Source organism: Dermacentor silvarum, chromosome 1 (assembly GCF_013339745.2).
Source record: "Dermacentor silvarum isolate Dsil-2018 chromosome 1, BIME_Dsil_1.4, whole genome shotgun sequence".
Taxonomy (NCBI): domain Eukaryota; kingdom Metazoa; phylum Arthropoda; class Arachnida; order Ixodida; family Ixodidae; genus Dermacentor; species Dermacentor silvarum.
In genome coordinates this window covers 207,954,741-207,970,683 of record NC_051154.1, presented here as the reverse complement: position 1 = coordinate 207,970,683, position 15,943 = coordinate 207,954,741, and the positions used below count along the sequence as shown (strand labels likewise).

The 15,943-nt window shown below is 47.3% G+C and overlaps 2 non-coding genes across 2 annotated transcripts; both read right to left on the bottom strand.

The window, feature by feature from the left end:
* Window positions 1–13,108: 13,108 nt before the first annotated feature.
* On the bottom strand, window positions 13,109–13,180 carry Trnap-agg (transfer RNA proline (anticodon AGG)). The gene has a single exon. It is a non-coding gene; the product is annotated as a tRNA-Pro (tRNA).
* Window positions 13,181–13,509: 329 nt separating this feature from the next.
* On the bottom strand, window positions 13,510–13,581 carry Trnap-agg (transfer RNA proline (anticodon AGG)). Its single transcript has one exon. It is a non-coding gene; the product is annotated as a tRNA-Pro (tRNA).
* Between the last annotated feature and the right edge of the window lie 2,362 nt (window positions 13,582–15,943).

The window sequence follows — 15,943 nt, the reverse complement described above, 5'->3', positions numbered from 1 at the left end:
AGTGATTTCCCAAGGCGCATTCACTTGGAACAAATTTTGAGAGCAGTACCAGTTGTAAAGCGCGAAGCTTTATATGGCTAGGTTATAACTTACGTTTATATGGTTATAACTCGAGACATCGAACGCAGACGACGGCGGACTGCGGGCAGACCGTCAGTGACTTCGTTCTCTCCGTCGCCGCCGAACATGTGTGTAACCTCATGGAGAAACAGAAAGACGTAACCAATATTTGCGAAATACTTTAACGAACCGTCGGGATTAACCTGCCGTCATAAACACAGGGGCCGCTCGTTTCAGCTTCGCTGGTTAACCATCTCTACGGAGTGCTTGGGCGGTTATTGTTTTTTAAAGATAAGGGCAGTCGAAATGCGGCAAAAATACAGTGTCCTATTTTTTACCACGACTCCTTTTTATGCAATGAAGATAAAAAAAAATTACTTGCACACCAGTGCTTTTCGTCGCAAACTTAGGCAACACATTTCTTGAAATTGGTGTCATACTCAGAATGCGTTCCACATGGATACGGCTTCCCTAAGTTGCTGGCTACAATTCGTAAATTGCGATATGTGCAATAAAGTGATTAGTTTAAAAAATAATTAGCAATATTTCGTTAATTATTCAAAATTTCATTTTGTTTTCTCGGGCAAAAACTATCTACCTTTAAGAGTAATCTAGCTCAAGAAGTAGAATTGTACTACATGCCACGGGTGATAAAAAAAAATTCTGTTAACGATAAAAAAAAAAGACCGTACATCACCTATGTGTACAATTGACATGCTTATAAAGTGAATGACATGGCCGGTCGAAACAAAAAGAAACAAAAGAAAACGCAGTGAAAACTTAAGTATTAAAAAGGCAAAGAACACAAATGGAAAAAGAACAAAAGTTGATCAGATGGAAAAGGGAAGAAAGATAACCATCACAAACAAATATAAAAGGCTCAAAAGGGATTAAAAAGAAAGGTTCGTAAGAACGCGAGAACACAAAAAGCAACAAAAGTACTGAGCTGTAAACTTACGGCAGAAACCATCCCGAATGAGTATCTAAATCAATGCGAAGTACTTATCCCCTGCACGGTGGCCCAAAGCTCGAACGAGATCGCGTCCTTCCGGGGAAACTATCGCTCGAGGACCGTCACATGCGCGGGCCGCAACACCCTGACGATGTGCGATCGGAACCAGAGGCGGTCGCAGACGCTACACGCCACACCAAATTCGTCTTCGACAAAGTGCTTTTGAAATATACGCTCCTGCATCCCGCAAGTGCCAGTCCTCCGATCGGCGCCGCTCGGTTGGCCTCTTCAGCGGCTGTTAGCTTGTTGTGCGGCTGTTCTTTGGCCGCGCGTACCACGTCGGCCCGTGACTTCACCTCCTACCGTTTCGGTACACATCGCATATCTCTCTAGTCTCTGCAGAGCCTTTGCACTCTTCCGCTCCTCTTCCGCTTGATACTTTCGAGGGCCCATTGTTGTACCTGCAAATAGAGGCCTACGCGCAACACTGCGCATCTAGCGCAACCGATGTCCCCTTGTGCAATCTAAAAGAGGTCATGCTGAAACCACCATAACTCTTTAAAAGCTATTTTATGGACGTCCCTTTTGTGGGCCTATACACTATACATCGATCAGTAAATTGGTTATGATAGGACTGAGTAAAAACTGTCCTTGCGAATATCTTGCAAGTAACGTGACTCAGGTAGTCAAGTCAGAAAAGTGCTGACAGAGAGAGGGAACTTTAGTGAAAATGGATTGCTCAATGGCCTAAGTAGGGGAGAGAATCAATGGTAAGGATCATAAAGTAAGCAAATAAATATAAAAGAGACTACACGTTCATAACCTGCCGTTCAAGCCGGTCTCACGCACAAACTCCCATAAAGAGCTGATAGTTCGCCGGGCGACCGCCTGAGGGTATGGCGTGGTCCATGTATCTAGTGAGGCAAGGCCGCGTCCCTTGTGTTTCTCTCTTACTATCGCGTGACCGGGACAGTCCCACAATAGGTGCCTGACTGTTGGACAAGCACGGATGTCGCACGTACTGCACGTAACCGGCGGTGATATCACGTTCGGATCTGTCTCCTCCTCCTCCTTGTTGTCCAGGCTCCGATGAACTCGCGACTTACTTGAAACGGCGTACGCGCGCCACATAGCCAGGACGTCTTCGATGAGTGCTGCGACCGTTCTGGCCTTGTGTACCTGGACTTGTGCGCCCCGAGGAAACACCTTGGGCAAAGGGTGGGCATCTTGTGGTACCTTCGCCTTCCGCTCACGTTTTGCTTGCACTTTGAGTCACTCACGCTCCTCCTCTGGGTCCAGGCGCACAGGAGGGAGAGGGACTGGGTCCAGGGGAGATGAGCGGGAAAATAGCAGCTCGCTCGCTGCACTGTGGGCCGCACCGCTGCCGACACTGCCCGAGTGCCCCGGGGCCCAGTCCACTTGCACGCCCATGCCGTAATTCCGACAAAGGGATGCGCATTTCATGCGCCCACGTGCCTACTATTGGCGTCCCCGTCAGCGCTTATAGGGGGTCCAAGGAGTCGGTTAATATTGTGAGAGAGAGAGAGAGAGAGAGAGAGAGAGAGAAAGCACTTTATTTGCACCCGTCAGAGAGTATGGGTGATCGGGGTGAGACGCAGCTCCCCCTTTCACCGTCTACCTCCCCCCTAGACGTCGGCCGGAATCAGTTGGCTTCCGGCGGCGGCCTGGGCTTGACAGATGGCTTGTTTTTGGGCTTGTTCTTCCTGGCTATGAAGGGATGTGGTCTTCCTAAAATTTTCCCGCCTTCTCCGTCAGCCTCTCTATGGCAAATAGGATGGCCTGCAGTTCAAGTGCCTTAACGGTCGGTTCTTGCTTGTGTTAGTGGATCCGGACTTCTTGCTGCTCAACACCAACGACTGTCAGCGCCGCTCGGGAAATAGTAGGATCACAGGCCGCATCTGAAGATGGCATTTTCTTTCAAGTGAGCCCGTTCTGCGAGTTAGACTCTATAAGCGCCATGATACTATTTAGTCTGCCGGCGAGTAAAAAGTTTCGGGACTCGAACCTGCACGTCGAGACAGCAGGAATCACTTCCACCTTGACCGAGAAACCTTTTCCGTCTAACTCTAAGAGCTGCTGTCCAGCGCGTGCGTAGCGGTGACGACGGTCATGTTCCTCCTTGCGTTCTAAGATATTGTCCCTGAGTGGAGGAAGTCACGCGTACGGATCACTCATGCGTGGCGGTGAAGACCCGTGATCACTCAAAGACACTCCCGGTGCATCCTTACGAGCTTGTTGCATTGTGCTTTGGTGAGGTTAAAGCATACCGCACCGTAACAAGCCCTCAAAGTTAGTTCTGCCAACGTCAAAGTACGAGCCGTATACATGGGTGCCAGCTTCTCCACGCTTCTGCGATATGTGTTTCACGAGGTGCAGGCGTTTCTTCCACGTAGGCTCCAATTGTTTGAGCCAGGTAGCCGCCCCTCCGTCCTCGTGAATTGGAATGCCATGTATCTTGACGTGGCATTCCGGAGCTCTTTCAAGTTTATGGCCAGCTAGGTATTGCTCGACTGAAATCTACGAGCCAAAACAACTCTCAAAAACAAGTGTGCTCTCCCCGGCACTCGGTATGTGGCGACAACAAATTGTGGTAGTACTGTTCCTAAATAAAAAAAAAAGCTGACAAAAAGTGCGCAAAAGTTCTTCATCTCTGACAAAAAGGCGCAATTTCGCCCGAAAGGCGAATCATTGATTGCAATGACAAATTAGTGGACAGCTATACAAAGTAAGGATAGTAGGTTTATCGGCTGTATTACCTTGTAAAATAGGCATACTAACTAAATTAACAAGCATGGTATCACGCGCGCACAAAAAAACATGAACGCATCTCACTTGATGACCGCGGAAACTCGCTGTCAAAACGCTGGAGTGAGTAAGCGCGGCGGCAACGAAGGAATTCACCTTCGTGCCGCCGCTCGTATCAACGCGAACTAAGCCGCGAAAACACAGCGCAATTCGAACTCTGTCCCCGCCGCAGACGGCTTTCGAGATACAGTGGCCGGGCGGGCGCGCGCAGCGTAGAACGCGACCCCCCTCCACGCTACCCTTCCCAGGAGCCTTGCAGCCCAGGTGGGCTAGACCAACTAGCCGACTTTTTTTTATTGCGATAGCAATTATATGAACACTCCAAGCGCATTTCTGCCGTCGCCGTCGTCGTCGCTGTTGCCATCGTCGTCATCGCCGTGATGTTCCGTATAAAGTACAACGATGATAAAATCGTCGCCGCGCGCCGTGCGTTGTGTGTGGGAGTGAAGACGTGCGAGGGGGAGCCGGCAAGCGCAGCTTAATCTCGCGCACGCGTCACGTTCGAGGAACGGGGAGGAGGCGACCGAGACGGGAGGGGAGGGGGCGTTCTGCTTAAGGCCGTTTCACATGGTGCGATTTTGCACTGCGATTATCGCACCGGAAGTGCGATTTCCGTCGCATGCGACGAAAATCGCAGTCGCAGGGCCGTTTCTGCGATTTTCGGCTGCGACCAACCGGTTGGTCGCAGCGTCGCAACGTCGCAGCAATCGCTGCGATTTTTCCGTCGAAATTGCGCCGAGAGGTATTTCGCGGTCTGTTTTGGAAAATGGCGGCGGTCGCTCAACGCAACGTTTATAGATACTTTTTTGTCTATAAATATTGGATCAACGAGCCTCGAACAGTGCAACTAATTGAGTGGAGCCTTGGATTACGCAATCGGTACGTAACATCAGCACCGACACGCGAATAGTGCAGATAAAAACTCGTAGGTCAGATTCGGTTCTGTGATTTCTACGAGTTTGTTGACACGCTACGTTGCTAATCTGGCGACGCTGTTTTTAGGTTGGCTTCGGGTGCTGATAGTACGTACTTTTGCGTGATTTTCCGTTATTCACACGCGCTGCGAGTTCGTAAATACTACGAGGTGTCCCTCACGGGAAGGCATGGCCTTCGGATGTCGTCCCAATTTTCTGGTTCTGGAGACAACTCGCGATGTACGAAAACGCCACAGTTTTATCGCCGTATGCTTTTACGGACGGAACAATTTAAAGAATATGCAACTACGGACAAATGCTGTGGTCGCGCGTATAGCGTGACCAAATGCTTGGTCACGCTATACGCGCGACCATTTAGTTGCAGTTGGTTGGTTAGGGCTTTCATGCGCATTTCCCCAATGAATTATCTCATTTCAAGGTTCTGTTACTTCCGCTGCGAGACGCAAAGCGAACGTGCAAACTGGATATCGTAATGAATGTTCTACAATAGCATATTTCACGCTTTGACTGGGAATAAGCAGTATTGCCAATTTATTTTCGAAGCAATATTTAAACAGTTTTTTTCAAATTTTTCTGATGCATCATTTTTCTCCTGAATAAAAAAACCAATAAACATTCAGTGTGTTGCAGACTTTGTATCCTTACTGCATCTGTATTAACCCTCACATTAAAAGGTAATTGCACATTTCGCTTACTTCAGTGCATTGAATTACTTTTGTTTATGCTGGTTGTAACATATCGCAGTACTCTAAGAAACTACTTAGCCATAAACATCCTTGCCTTTTCTTGCTTCTCTGTCTCTACTTCCTGTAAAACACATGCAATAATGCGAAAAGCAGGCGAACACCTTGTTTTTATAAGCAGTAGATAACTCATTAAACAAAAGCAGATCAAAATTGTGCAGTGAAGTCAGCCGGTTGCATTCCTTCGTATGAATGATAATATCTTTTCAAGTGTTGGTGGGTCTTGCATGTCCACAGCTCATAAAGTGAGGCGTAGGTATAGCCCATCAAGATGGAGGCAATGTTGCTAATGAGTCTGCACTTACATGTATTACTGCATAAACTCGTATAACCATATCCCATCATTACTCAATCGAGCTTGCTCAGTCATATTCACCAAAATTCTACTTATCCGAGCTTGCTCCGACTCATATTCACCAAAATTGTACTTGGCCGAGCTTGATCTGACTAATATTCACAAAGATGCTACTCGGGCAAGCTTGCACCGAGTCATATTCACCAAATATCTACTTAGCCAAGCTTGCTCCGACTTATATTCATCAAAATTCTACTCAGGTGAGCTTGCACTGAGTCATATTCACCAAAAATCTACTTGCCGAGCTTGCTTTGACTCTTATTCACTAAAATTATACTTGGATCAGCTTTCCCCAACTACCACATGACAATATTCACTGAAAGTTTACTCAACTGAGCTTGCTCTTACTCGTATTCACCAAAATTCGACTCAGTCAGGCTGAAACGAACTCAGACTCACGGTTAGTTCGAAGTCTTAGTGAGCCGACGTTTGAGTGAGTTCACCGTGCTATGTATACATTACATTATGTGACCTGTGCGGTGAATAAGCAAACATTGTCTATGAGTATGTGTTGCATCGGGTGAAATAAGGACAACTGTAAACACTGCAGTTAGTTTTCTAGAGTTCAAATGACCGTTGCGTGAAAGCTTCGCCTTATGTCGATTCAAGCAAGTGCATTGAATCTGCATCATATTTTTTGCCAATCCTGCTGTCTGTCCTAACCATTACTGGGTGGCCACATTTTGTACATTTCAACACAAAGTTTAATAAATGACTGTAGTGCCATATATTAAAAAAAAGATTCTTGCATCACTGCACGTATAACAATCAGAACATGACACAAACACATGCTCATAAGATGCACACAAACAATAAATACATAAACAGATGAAATCAGCTAGCCACCACCTATTGAAAAAAAAAGCACAGGACTACGTATAACCATTCCCCTTGCCAGGTACATGGGCTATAGGAGAAACACACGTGCAACCTAGCAGTTACCTCGAGGTAGTAGCTATGGACGCTTTTGCATTCGCAGCTGGCCACTCAACCACTCAAGTGTGTTCAGTGTGCACTTGTACTTAGGCACACTTTTTATTGTCTGTATCTCAAAAATTTAATGTGGCTCCTCAAAATTTTGAGAATGTTTGGATTCTGAGGCTTGCAAAGGTAAATATTTTTATTCCATTTTCGTTCAAGGTGAAGGCTCATACAAAAGATTAGAGATATTGTCAGTGCCCCTCACTTTCTCTCAGAACATAAGTGGTCTGTTATTGAGATACTAGCAGCTTTTCAATAGCAAGAAAGGGAATCAGCTTCCCCTGTTTTCAGCATTGGGTTAATGCAGGCACTTCAGGGAGGCATAAAGTTTTGCTAATACAATAGGTTCGGGAATACCAGATTAGACTGTACCTTGACACTTTCCTTGCACTTTCTTATTTTGGTCAAATAACCCAGTTTGAAATGGCTCCAGTTAGCATGCTCTAACATTGGTCTAATATAGGTTAAGAACATGACCAGCTTAACAGACTGGGATGCTGGCTTTCATTTCCAGGAAAGGAATCATAGCACCTGCTCCAGTTGCATATGTTTTTGGTTATCAGGGGTATTCAGGGATATCAGGGTATCAGGGTTATTATTATCAGGGGTATCAGGGGTTATCAAGGATAACGTGCTGAAGCAGGTAGAAGCACACGCATGCCATTAGCGGATAGTTTCGATAGCTTCTTACCTTACACTTGCCACCATGAATACAAAATTTTAGCGTTCGATTTTGTTATTAAACAAACAAACGTAGTCCTAACAAGGTATTTTAATGTTAGCCGTGTGGCTACGCGGCTGCGCTACGTACTGCAGCATATTAACTTAAGCTTCTTGATACAGATTCACAGCACACTAACAGCGCAAGAAACAGGACGAGAAAATAGACGACGCCCATGTCTGCCAGCATGATACGATTCTACGTACACAAGTGACTGCAGCTCCTATTCAGAGAGCACTTGTATGAATAATTACAGCACAGGCGCCGAGACGGACGAGCCAGGCTGGCGCTAAGATAAACGTTCACAACACAAATTCCATTGCACGTTCAGTAATTACACACAGATCATTTGCGGCTTTGTTCAGGGGCAGACGTGAGCTTTTGGGTTGGTGCTTGCTGATAAGTTTTGTGCAAGAATATTGCTAGGAGCAGGAACCACTAATGCGCAATCACGAGCAATACACACACACATCCGTTTTTCAGAAGCTGACGTTAATCACGGGTAGCGCGAGGGTCTCTGCGTTGACATGACGACTCCGCCGAATCCCGAATACTGCATATGCGATGACAACAGCTACAGGGGCTTGTTGATAGGTCCTCTTGTAATTTGTTTAACCGCAGGTAGAACGACACAGGCATAAAACACACACGAGACAGCACACAACGCTGAACGACGACCTGCGAACAGCTGTTTACGTCCGCCATTTCTCCTCGTATTGAACTTCACAAACCGCTGTTGCGCACTCCAAAACAAACTAAACTTTGAAGCGTTTCTAAATTACAAAACGCACGTATTATTTTATCCTAATAAAGAGAGGTCAATTATATTATAACGCGCACGTCTTTTTCATTACATTAAACGAATTTATGCGACGTGTGCGACAAAATTTGGCAGCAAGCAACCCTGGGCGTCGCATAATCGCATTGTTGACATCGCATCATGTGAAATGGCCGTTGCGAATTTCGCATCTGCGAAAATCGCAGCTGCGAAAATCGCAGTGCAAAATCGCACCATGTGAAACAGCCTTTACGCGGCTGCTGCTCACGGAGCTATCTTGAAAGCGATCTGCGACTCGGCTTAAGTGTGCGCCCGCGGCGGCCTCATCTTCAAAGCGATCTACGATGCGCCAGAGGGCATTCGCCGACTGCCGGTAGCTTTGTGTATGTGCTGCGCGTTGAAGCGAGAGCCAGCGCGAAGGTCAGTTTGCTCGCTGCCACTGGCGCGATTTATCACTCCAGCGCTTTGACGAGCTCCCGCGGTCATCGAGCGAGATGTGTTCACGTTTACCTGTGCGCGCGTGACACTGAGCTTGTTTATTTAGTTAGTAAGCGAATATTTACAACTTTACATGGCCGATAAAACTACTATCCTTACTTTGTATAGCTGTTTGCTAATTTGCTATAGCAATCGATGCTTCGGCTTTCGGGCGAAACTTCGACTTTTTTCTTTATTGCATCGAAATATATGTAATGTCGAGTGAAGATTATCTACACTACATTTAGGCATACACATGAAAAACAAACACGCACATACTATACAGTCCAATGAAATTTCCAAAAATATGACAAACAAACACAAGCGCCCGGATGCGAAAGCCACTGAGGAATGGGATCGAAAGTTTCGACCGTGCTACGCACTTGAGCAGCCTCTTGTCCAAAGAGAGACCTTGTCTAGTGAGGTGGGTTTGTGTGTCTTTTGATCATGCGGCCTTCTCCATAACGAATAAAATCCTAATAACATGAACAAATCTTACTGTGTATTACTGATTGTTCTTTTTGAACGGAAGGAACCGGATACCGTAAGATATGTGATAGGAAGTTCTTTTTGATAGTTCCTTGTAAAATGTCCCAAAATAATATGCCTCACGACAAAAAATAAAACAGCGTTCTGGTGTCTCAGGTTGGTTGCACGGTCTACAATTTGACTTCCACAGCACATGTACTCCTTTTTCATGAAGCCATGCTTTTTAATGGTAGGGATCGAATTCGGTGTGCTGTTCTGGGAAGTCCTTTTTTAAGTGTGCGCTAAACTACGTATTAGTGAAATATTAGATTCCAGCAGTATATGAACGCGTGTTCTACCCTTTCCGGTTTCTTGCAGAGGACACAGTCGACTTTCCATGGCACAAATAACCCTTTATCCTGTAACCAAGTTTTCAATGGAATAGTAGTACTTGCTGTTAGCCTACTTGGTGCGTGTGGAACAATAGTAAATTTAGCGCCAAAAACGCAGCCACAGAGATTGCCGGATATAACGGCAAGACGAGACAGACGGAAGCGTATCGGGATGTAGTTTAAACAAAAATTAACTGTTGATTTACCGGTAAACGCGAGAGAAAAGCGTTAGCATTACGTCGAACCTCTCTGAGGTCCTGGATCTATGACTTAAACCGCGTTCATCACATTGCAAAGTGGTGTTCAGGTCACTCGACAATCGCCTTGCCTCTTCGAGAAGCGAAGTGGAACTGACGGCTGTGCGGAGCAGACCACCGTCAGTTCCACTATATACAGGGTGTTTCAGCGAATACTTTCAAAAATTTTTAAAGGGTGCTCGTGGAAGATGGCATAATTCTAGTTCATGAGCTGGTCTACTCGAAGAAGCGGACATTACTTGCACAAAATATTGAAACGCGCAATCGACTAATTAACAATAATCACAAATTAAGCTTTTAAACTAATTACCTTATGGCCCATAATGAAATTTACAAATTCTAGCCGCGGAGTTCGCAAGGCGGATCCACTTGGAACGAATTCCCAGGATGACACCAGTTTCGAGATAATTCCCGAACATTGCAATGGAGAAATGCATTGGCGTTCCAGTTACTTTCTTAACAAAACGTCGTTTTATACATTGAAGGACAAAAGTAAGTGTAGAATTTCAGGTATAGTAAAAAAAATAACAGAATCCCAGGCACTTGCCCCAGTTTACCGCGCCCCTGGTTTCCTCGTCGCCCTCGACTTTCGTCTCCTGCACTGCTAAAATTTCCAGGTCAAAGTCGCCTACTAGTCGGTACAGTTGACTCTGTGTCCTCCTTGAGGCAAACCCACGCACGTTTAAAGTGGCCACACGAATTGACTTATCCATAAACATCATTGCAAGGCGGTGAAAAACCCGGGGGCTTGACGCTTACCTCGCAACTGCGCTTTCTTCCTGAATGCCTTGCCACGGTACAGTCCTCAGAGCGGCAAAGGCGGTGTTTCCGTCGTCTTGCGCTCCGTCAAAGTGTTCGGCCGTGGCCGAAAGGGAGGACGCCGCACGGGAGTCGTTTTGGCAGGCGGTTCGGCCGTTGCGACAGCACTAGGTTCCTTCTCATTTTATTGCGATAACAATTATATGGAGACCCCAATTGCATTTCTGCCGTCGCCGTCGCCGTGAGGTTCTGTATGAAGTCTAACGGCGATAAAATCGTCGACGCCTGCCGCATGCTGTATGTGCGAGTGAAAGCGCACGAGGGACGCGCGCTTTCACGGGGACCGAACGCAGGGCGGAGAGCAAACGCAACTTTTCCGTCGTGCGAAAGGCTGTGGGGGGATGGGAAGGAGGGAGGGAGGGGAGGCGACGTTTAGCTGCGGAAACAAATGCGTATCTTGCGACCAGGCGCAACGGGAACTGGAATCTCGCAGGCGAAAAGAGGAAAGCGGGAAGGCAGCGCGGGAGGGAGGGGGTGTGGCTTTTGCTCTGCCAGCAACTGCGTACTTGTACTTTGCACGGGGGCGGGTGGTCGCGCGCATCGTATCTTGAAAGCAATCTGCAACATGCTCCTACCTTTGTATGTGCTGTGCTTTCCAACCTAGATAGCACAGGCCTACGCACTCCGATCTATGATGTCATGCTACCTGGCCCGAAATTTCCATTGCCAAGGCTGGCGTAATGAAAGCTGTGACGTAAAAATCACTGTTGCTTACACGGGAGCATCCCCATTAGACTCTATGGTCGTTGGGCCAGGTAGAATGACGTCATGATAGCAGTGCGTAGGCATTGTGCTATCTAGGTGGTGTTGCCTTTCGCCGCTCAGTTTCCGTTGAAGCGATAGGCCGCATGAACCTTAGCTCGCTGCTGCTCTCGCGCTTGCTCACGCCAGCGTTTTGACAGTGGTTGTCAGCGGTCATCGAGTGTGATCTATTCATGTTTGCTTGTGCGCACTGACACCATGCTTGTTAATTCAGTTAGTAACCGAATGCGTCCAACTTCGTGCAGCCGATAAAACTACTATCCTTACTCCGTATAGCTCTCTACTAGTAAATTTGCTATCGCAATTGCTGCTTCACCTTTCGGGCGAAACTGCGAATTTTTTGCCTACGTCGTGGGGCCGCTTCCCAGTCACACTGGCACTGTCGTTGCCAATCCCAGTCATCGGCTCTGGTTCAGAGGGGGTCTCTACGGCTCCGCCGGAAAAGGCGTTGCTGGTACTACTTGCATCAACCTTTCCACTACGCCTTTCTACGACTTCATGTAGAAGCCCGACTTCGGGCTTATCTGGTTCTTCAAGGAGGGTGTCCTGTTGAGTGTTCGGCGAACCATCTTGGATAGCCTAGTTTCGGCTCACTCCTGCTTTTTTCTCTGAATCTACCTCATCCATTAGGGGATCCAATGCGTCGTTTGCCTGGTCCGGTCACGCTGGCGTATGTCTTTGGGCAATCCGAGTCATCGTGGCCGAAGCGGCGACAACGATTGCAGCGCGGCACCTTGCATTCACGACGTATGCGACCGCTGCTCTTGCAGCGCAGACGCAGCGTAGCGCGGCCCGGGACAACAACGAGAGTCACCTCTCCGGCAATCTTGAGCTGATGTGGAATGTCACCGACTTTGACGTCGGAATGCAATTTTAGTCCCATCGAGCGTGTCGTCGAGCCCTTTTCAGTGACGCCTTGCGCTCTCCACTTCTCTCGCGTCACTTCCAACACTTTCCCGTAGGGGGACAGGGCCACCCGTACGTCTTCGTCGGTCACGCCGTGCATCAACCAATGCAACTTTAAGTGAACCTCGCGGTTATTGGATCAATGAGCAAACATGGGAAATCCTTCACCTTCACGTCGAATGCGGAGAGCAATTTCTGAGCAACGTCAGCACTCGTCATTGTCGCAGCCTACACGTGGTTCATTTGATACGCCCCCAACGCCAAAACGTCGGAGAGTGCACCAAGTTTGGCAAAAGTGTCCCGGTAGTCTTCGACATGGTAGGGCCGGGCTCTTGGATCGCCATGCATGAAAACGGTGTTCGCGACGATGCGTAAAGATGGCAGATTGGACAGGATAACCTGATAATATTCAGCAATAGAAGCAAAATACCTGTTACCGCGGCCCGTTTGGGCGGGCAGAACCGCTCCGTGGGAGGCAACTATCCCGCGACCGCTTCGCTCGAAAGCCGGCAGTGGAACGCTAGACCAACGAGCCGCCAACAGATCACCTTCGCGGCTTATTTACACCATCGTGATATCTTGACGGGCTGCAGAAAAGGAAGAGGACAAAGAATAAGAATATGTGACTTTGGTCACATTCGGGTTGAGAGCAAAAAAAAAAAAAAAAAACAACAGTGGGCTCGTCCGGGATTTGAACCCGGGACCTCTCGCACCCTAAGCGAGAATCATACCCCTAGACCAACGAGCCGACACCACATCCTCTTCGCGGCGTATCACCTTCGTGATATCTTGACGGGTTCCAGAAAAGGAAGAGGAAAATGACTACGAATATCCGGCTTTGGTTACATTCGGGCTGAGAAAAAAAATGTGGGCTCGTCCGGGATTTCAATCCGGGACGTCTCACACCATAATCGAAAATCATACCCCTAAACTAACGAGCCTACAACAATTAATATTTGCGGCGTGTTTACACCTTAGTAATGCTTTGACGGACTGTAGAAGAGGAAGAGGACGAAGACTACGATTATCCGACTTTCTTCACATTCGGGCTGAGAGCAAAGAAAAAAAAAAAGTGGTGGGCTCGTCCGGGATTTGAACCCGGGACCTCTCGCAACCTAAGCGAGAATCATACCTCTAGACCAACGCGCCTTTTTTTTTTCGATTTATTGCCAGTTACAAGAAATACAGATCTGAAATACATAAACATTGTAAAATGCTAAAAAGATTCTCCTGTCTCGGAGAAAGTAATTCTAAATAAATTTCATATTCAAAAGCAATCCTACATGAGGCAACCAGTTTGGCACAGGTATTTGTGACTTTTGTTCCTTTACATATCTGTGAATGCTTTCTTTGAAGTATTGGCGAGCTGCTCTGGTGTCAACGTCTGCATTTAGGACGGCCATGCGACTTCTCCAGACACTGTGCAATACAATGAGCATGATTAAATCATAAGGTACTCCAGATTCTTTATCGATAGCCAAAAAACAGATTCCTTGAGGGTGCAGCGGAAAATCTTTCTTAAGGGTCCTCTGTAGAATATCCCACAGGAATACCGCTAGACCAACGGTAGACCAACGAGGCTAGACCAACGAGCCGACAGCAGATCCATCACCTGCGCGGCGTATTTACACCTTCGTGATATCTTGACGGGCAAACTAAGATGCTTACAAGACGAACGCCCAAGCGCAGCTCTGAAGCATTTACGTAAAGACCACATGGGCAGTCTTTCTCATTTTTTAAAGTCACAATTAGCTTGCATGTGCGGTTCTAATCATGACTGATACCGAAAAATAACAGTTCAGTTACTTTTACGTTTCTCAAAATTTCTGAGGATCAGGTCATGTCGCGGTAACCAGAAAAATACTCCCCTCAAACCGAAATAAATCGGTTCCAGGAGAACTCTGAACAGGTAACCAGAACAATGATAACCCGATCTTCAAAAAGGCGAATCAAGTGTTGTCTAGTGTTGCACACTAACCGCAACTGAAAAGAAGTCGTTCTACCGGGTTGAGTCCCTGGTTAAAATTACTACTGCGTTTTTTTAATGATAAATCTACGCGCAGAGCGAAACATTAAGAAGCAGTCGATACATCCTTACATTTAGACGGCTTGTTCAGGTCTCTTGGTGTCCGCACAGCATAGCTCTCGTTGACAGCAGCCAAGGACCTCTCAAAAAGCTTAAGCTCATCGTCTGACTTCAGGTAGCCATGGGAGTAGCCGTCTTCATGATGATGTAACCATTGGAGGTACTTTTCGATCACCTTCTGTCGGTCAGGAGGCTCGTTCATCGTTGCATTCCGCGCTTTCACAAGCGAAACAAAACAGCGCACGCCGCGAATATGATACGCGCGTCAACTTCTCGCTCACGTGGAATGAGCTGATCCGAACTGAGGCGCAGCACACCGACCGCGCCGCCAAACAGAGAGAGAGAAAAAAAAAAAAAAGAAAATGGTGATACGTCATCGGAGGCGAGGCCCCGCCCCTGCACGGATTTGTTGTGAAAACAGTTACACCCGACTTAACTAGAGTTACTGTATATGTTCCCTTACCTTAGTTTAGTCTAAAGTCCCTATATAGGAAAAGTACCGCCATCTACTCTTTCTTCCGCCGTTTCCTCTCCTAAAGCGCTTGTTCTTTTCTTTACTTTTTGCTTGCGCAAGCAAGTCGAAGGTGGCGCACCTAGAAAGTCCACGTTGAAGCTTTCAGGCCGGGCGCGCACCGCCGCCGCCGCCGGCGACTGCGGCTGCGCAGTGTGACTTTCAACATGGCTCTGAGGCGGAAAAAACATAAAGTGAAAGCGCGCGCTATCATCGTTCAATCGGAGATACAGGAGAGAGAGAAGCGGCGTTGATCAAAGGATGGCGGTACTTTTCTTATATAGGGACTTTAATTTAGTCGCCGCTCCCGTGGTCTCTAAAATTTTGCACTCGACTGTACATTGAGCGTTATATAGGCACGGGGCACATAACATCCATGAGGTGTCTTTATACATTTTTACAGCGAAGCTGTTTGCCTTCAGCCCCCTTATGCATCCCCTCCATGCTTTCCCAGGAGGGGTTGGGGCTACCTTGGCCGGCTTACGTCCGTATCACGGCGCGTAAGCCGTGTTTTACTTGTTTACTCCTTTACTTGTTTTAACTCTTTGGCCGACGGCGCAAAGAGTTAAAACAAGTAAGATGTTCGGATTGACGTCAAATTCCTCAGGGAGGTTCCTGCAAACAAAGTAAATTAATTGCTTTGAAAAGAAAACTTGGTACAACATTTCGGTCGGGGGGGGGTGTCGAACCCGCTTTTCTTGGCTGCGAGACAAGCACGCTTCCCCAACGCCACGGCGGCTCCATGGTTCTGGTTGAGTGAAGGCGTGCCTAGTGCGTGCGTGATTGCAGACTACACGTCGGAGCCATCTGGCTGACTAAAGGTTTCACCAAAGGGATTATACTGCTTTTGAATTTCCACACGTAAGCAGTCCAAAGTGACTCCGCCGAATTTTTTATTGTTCATATTTCGCCTG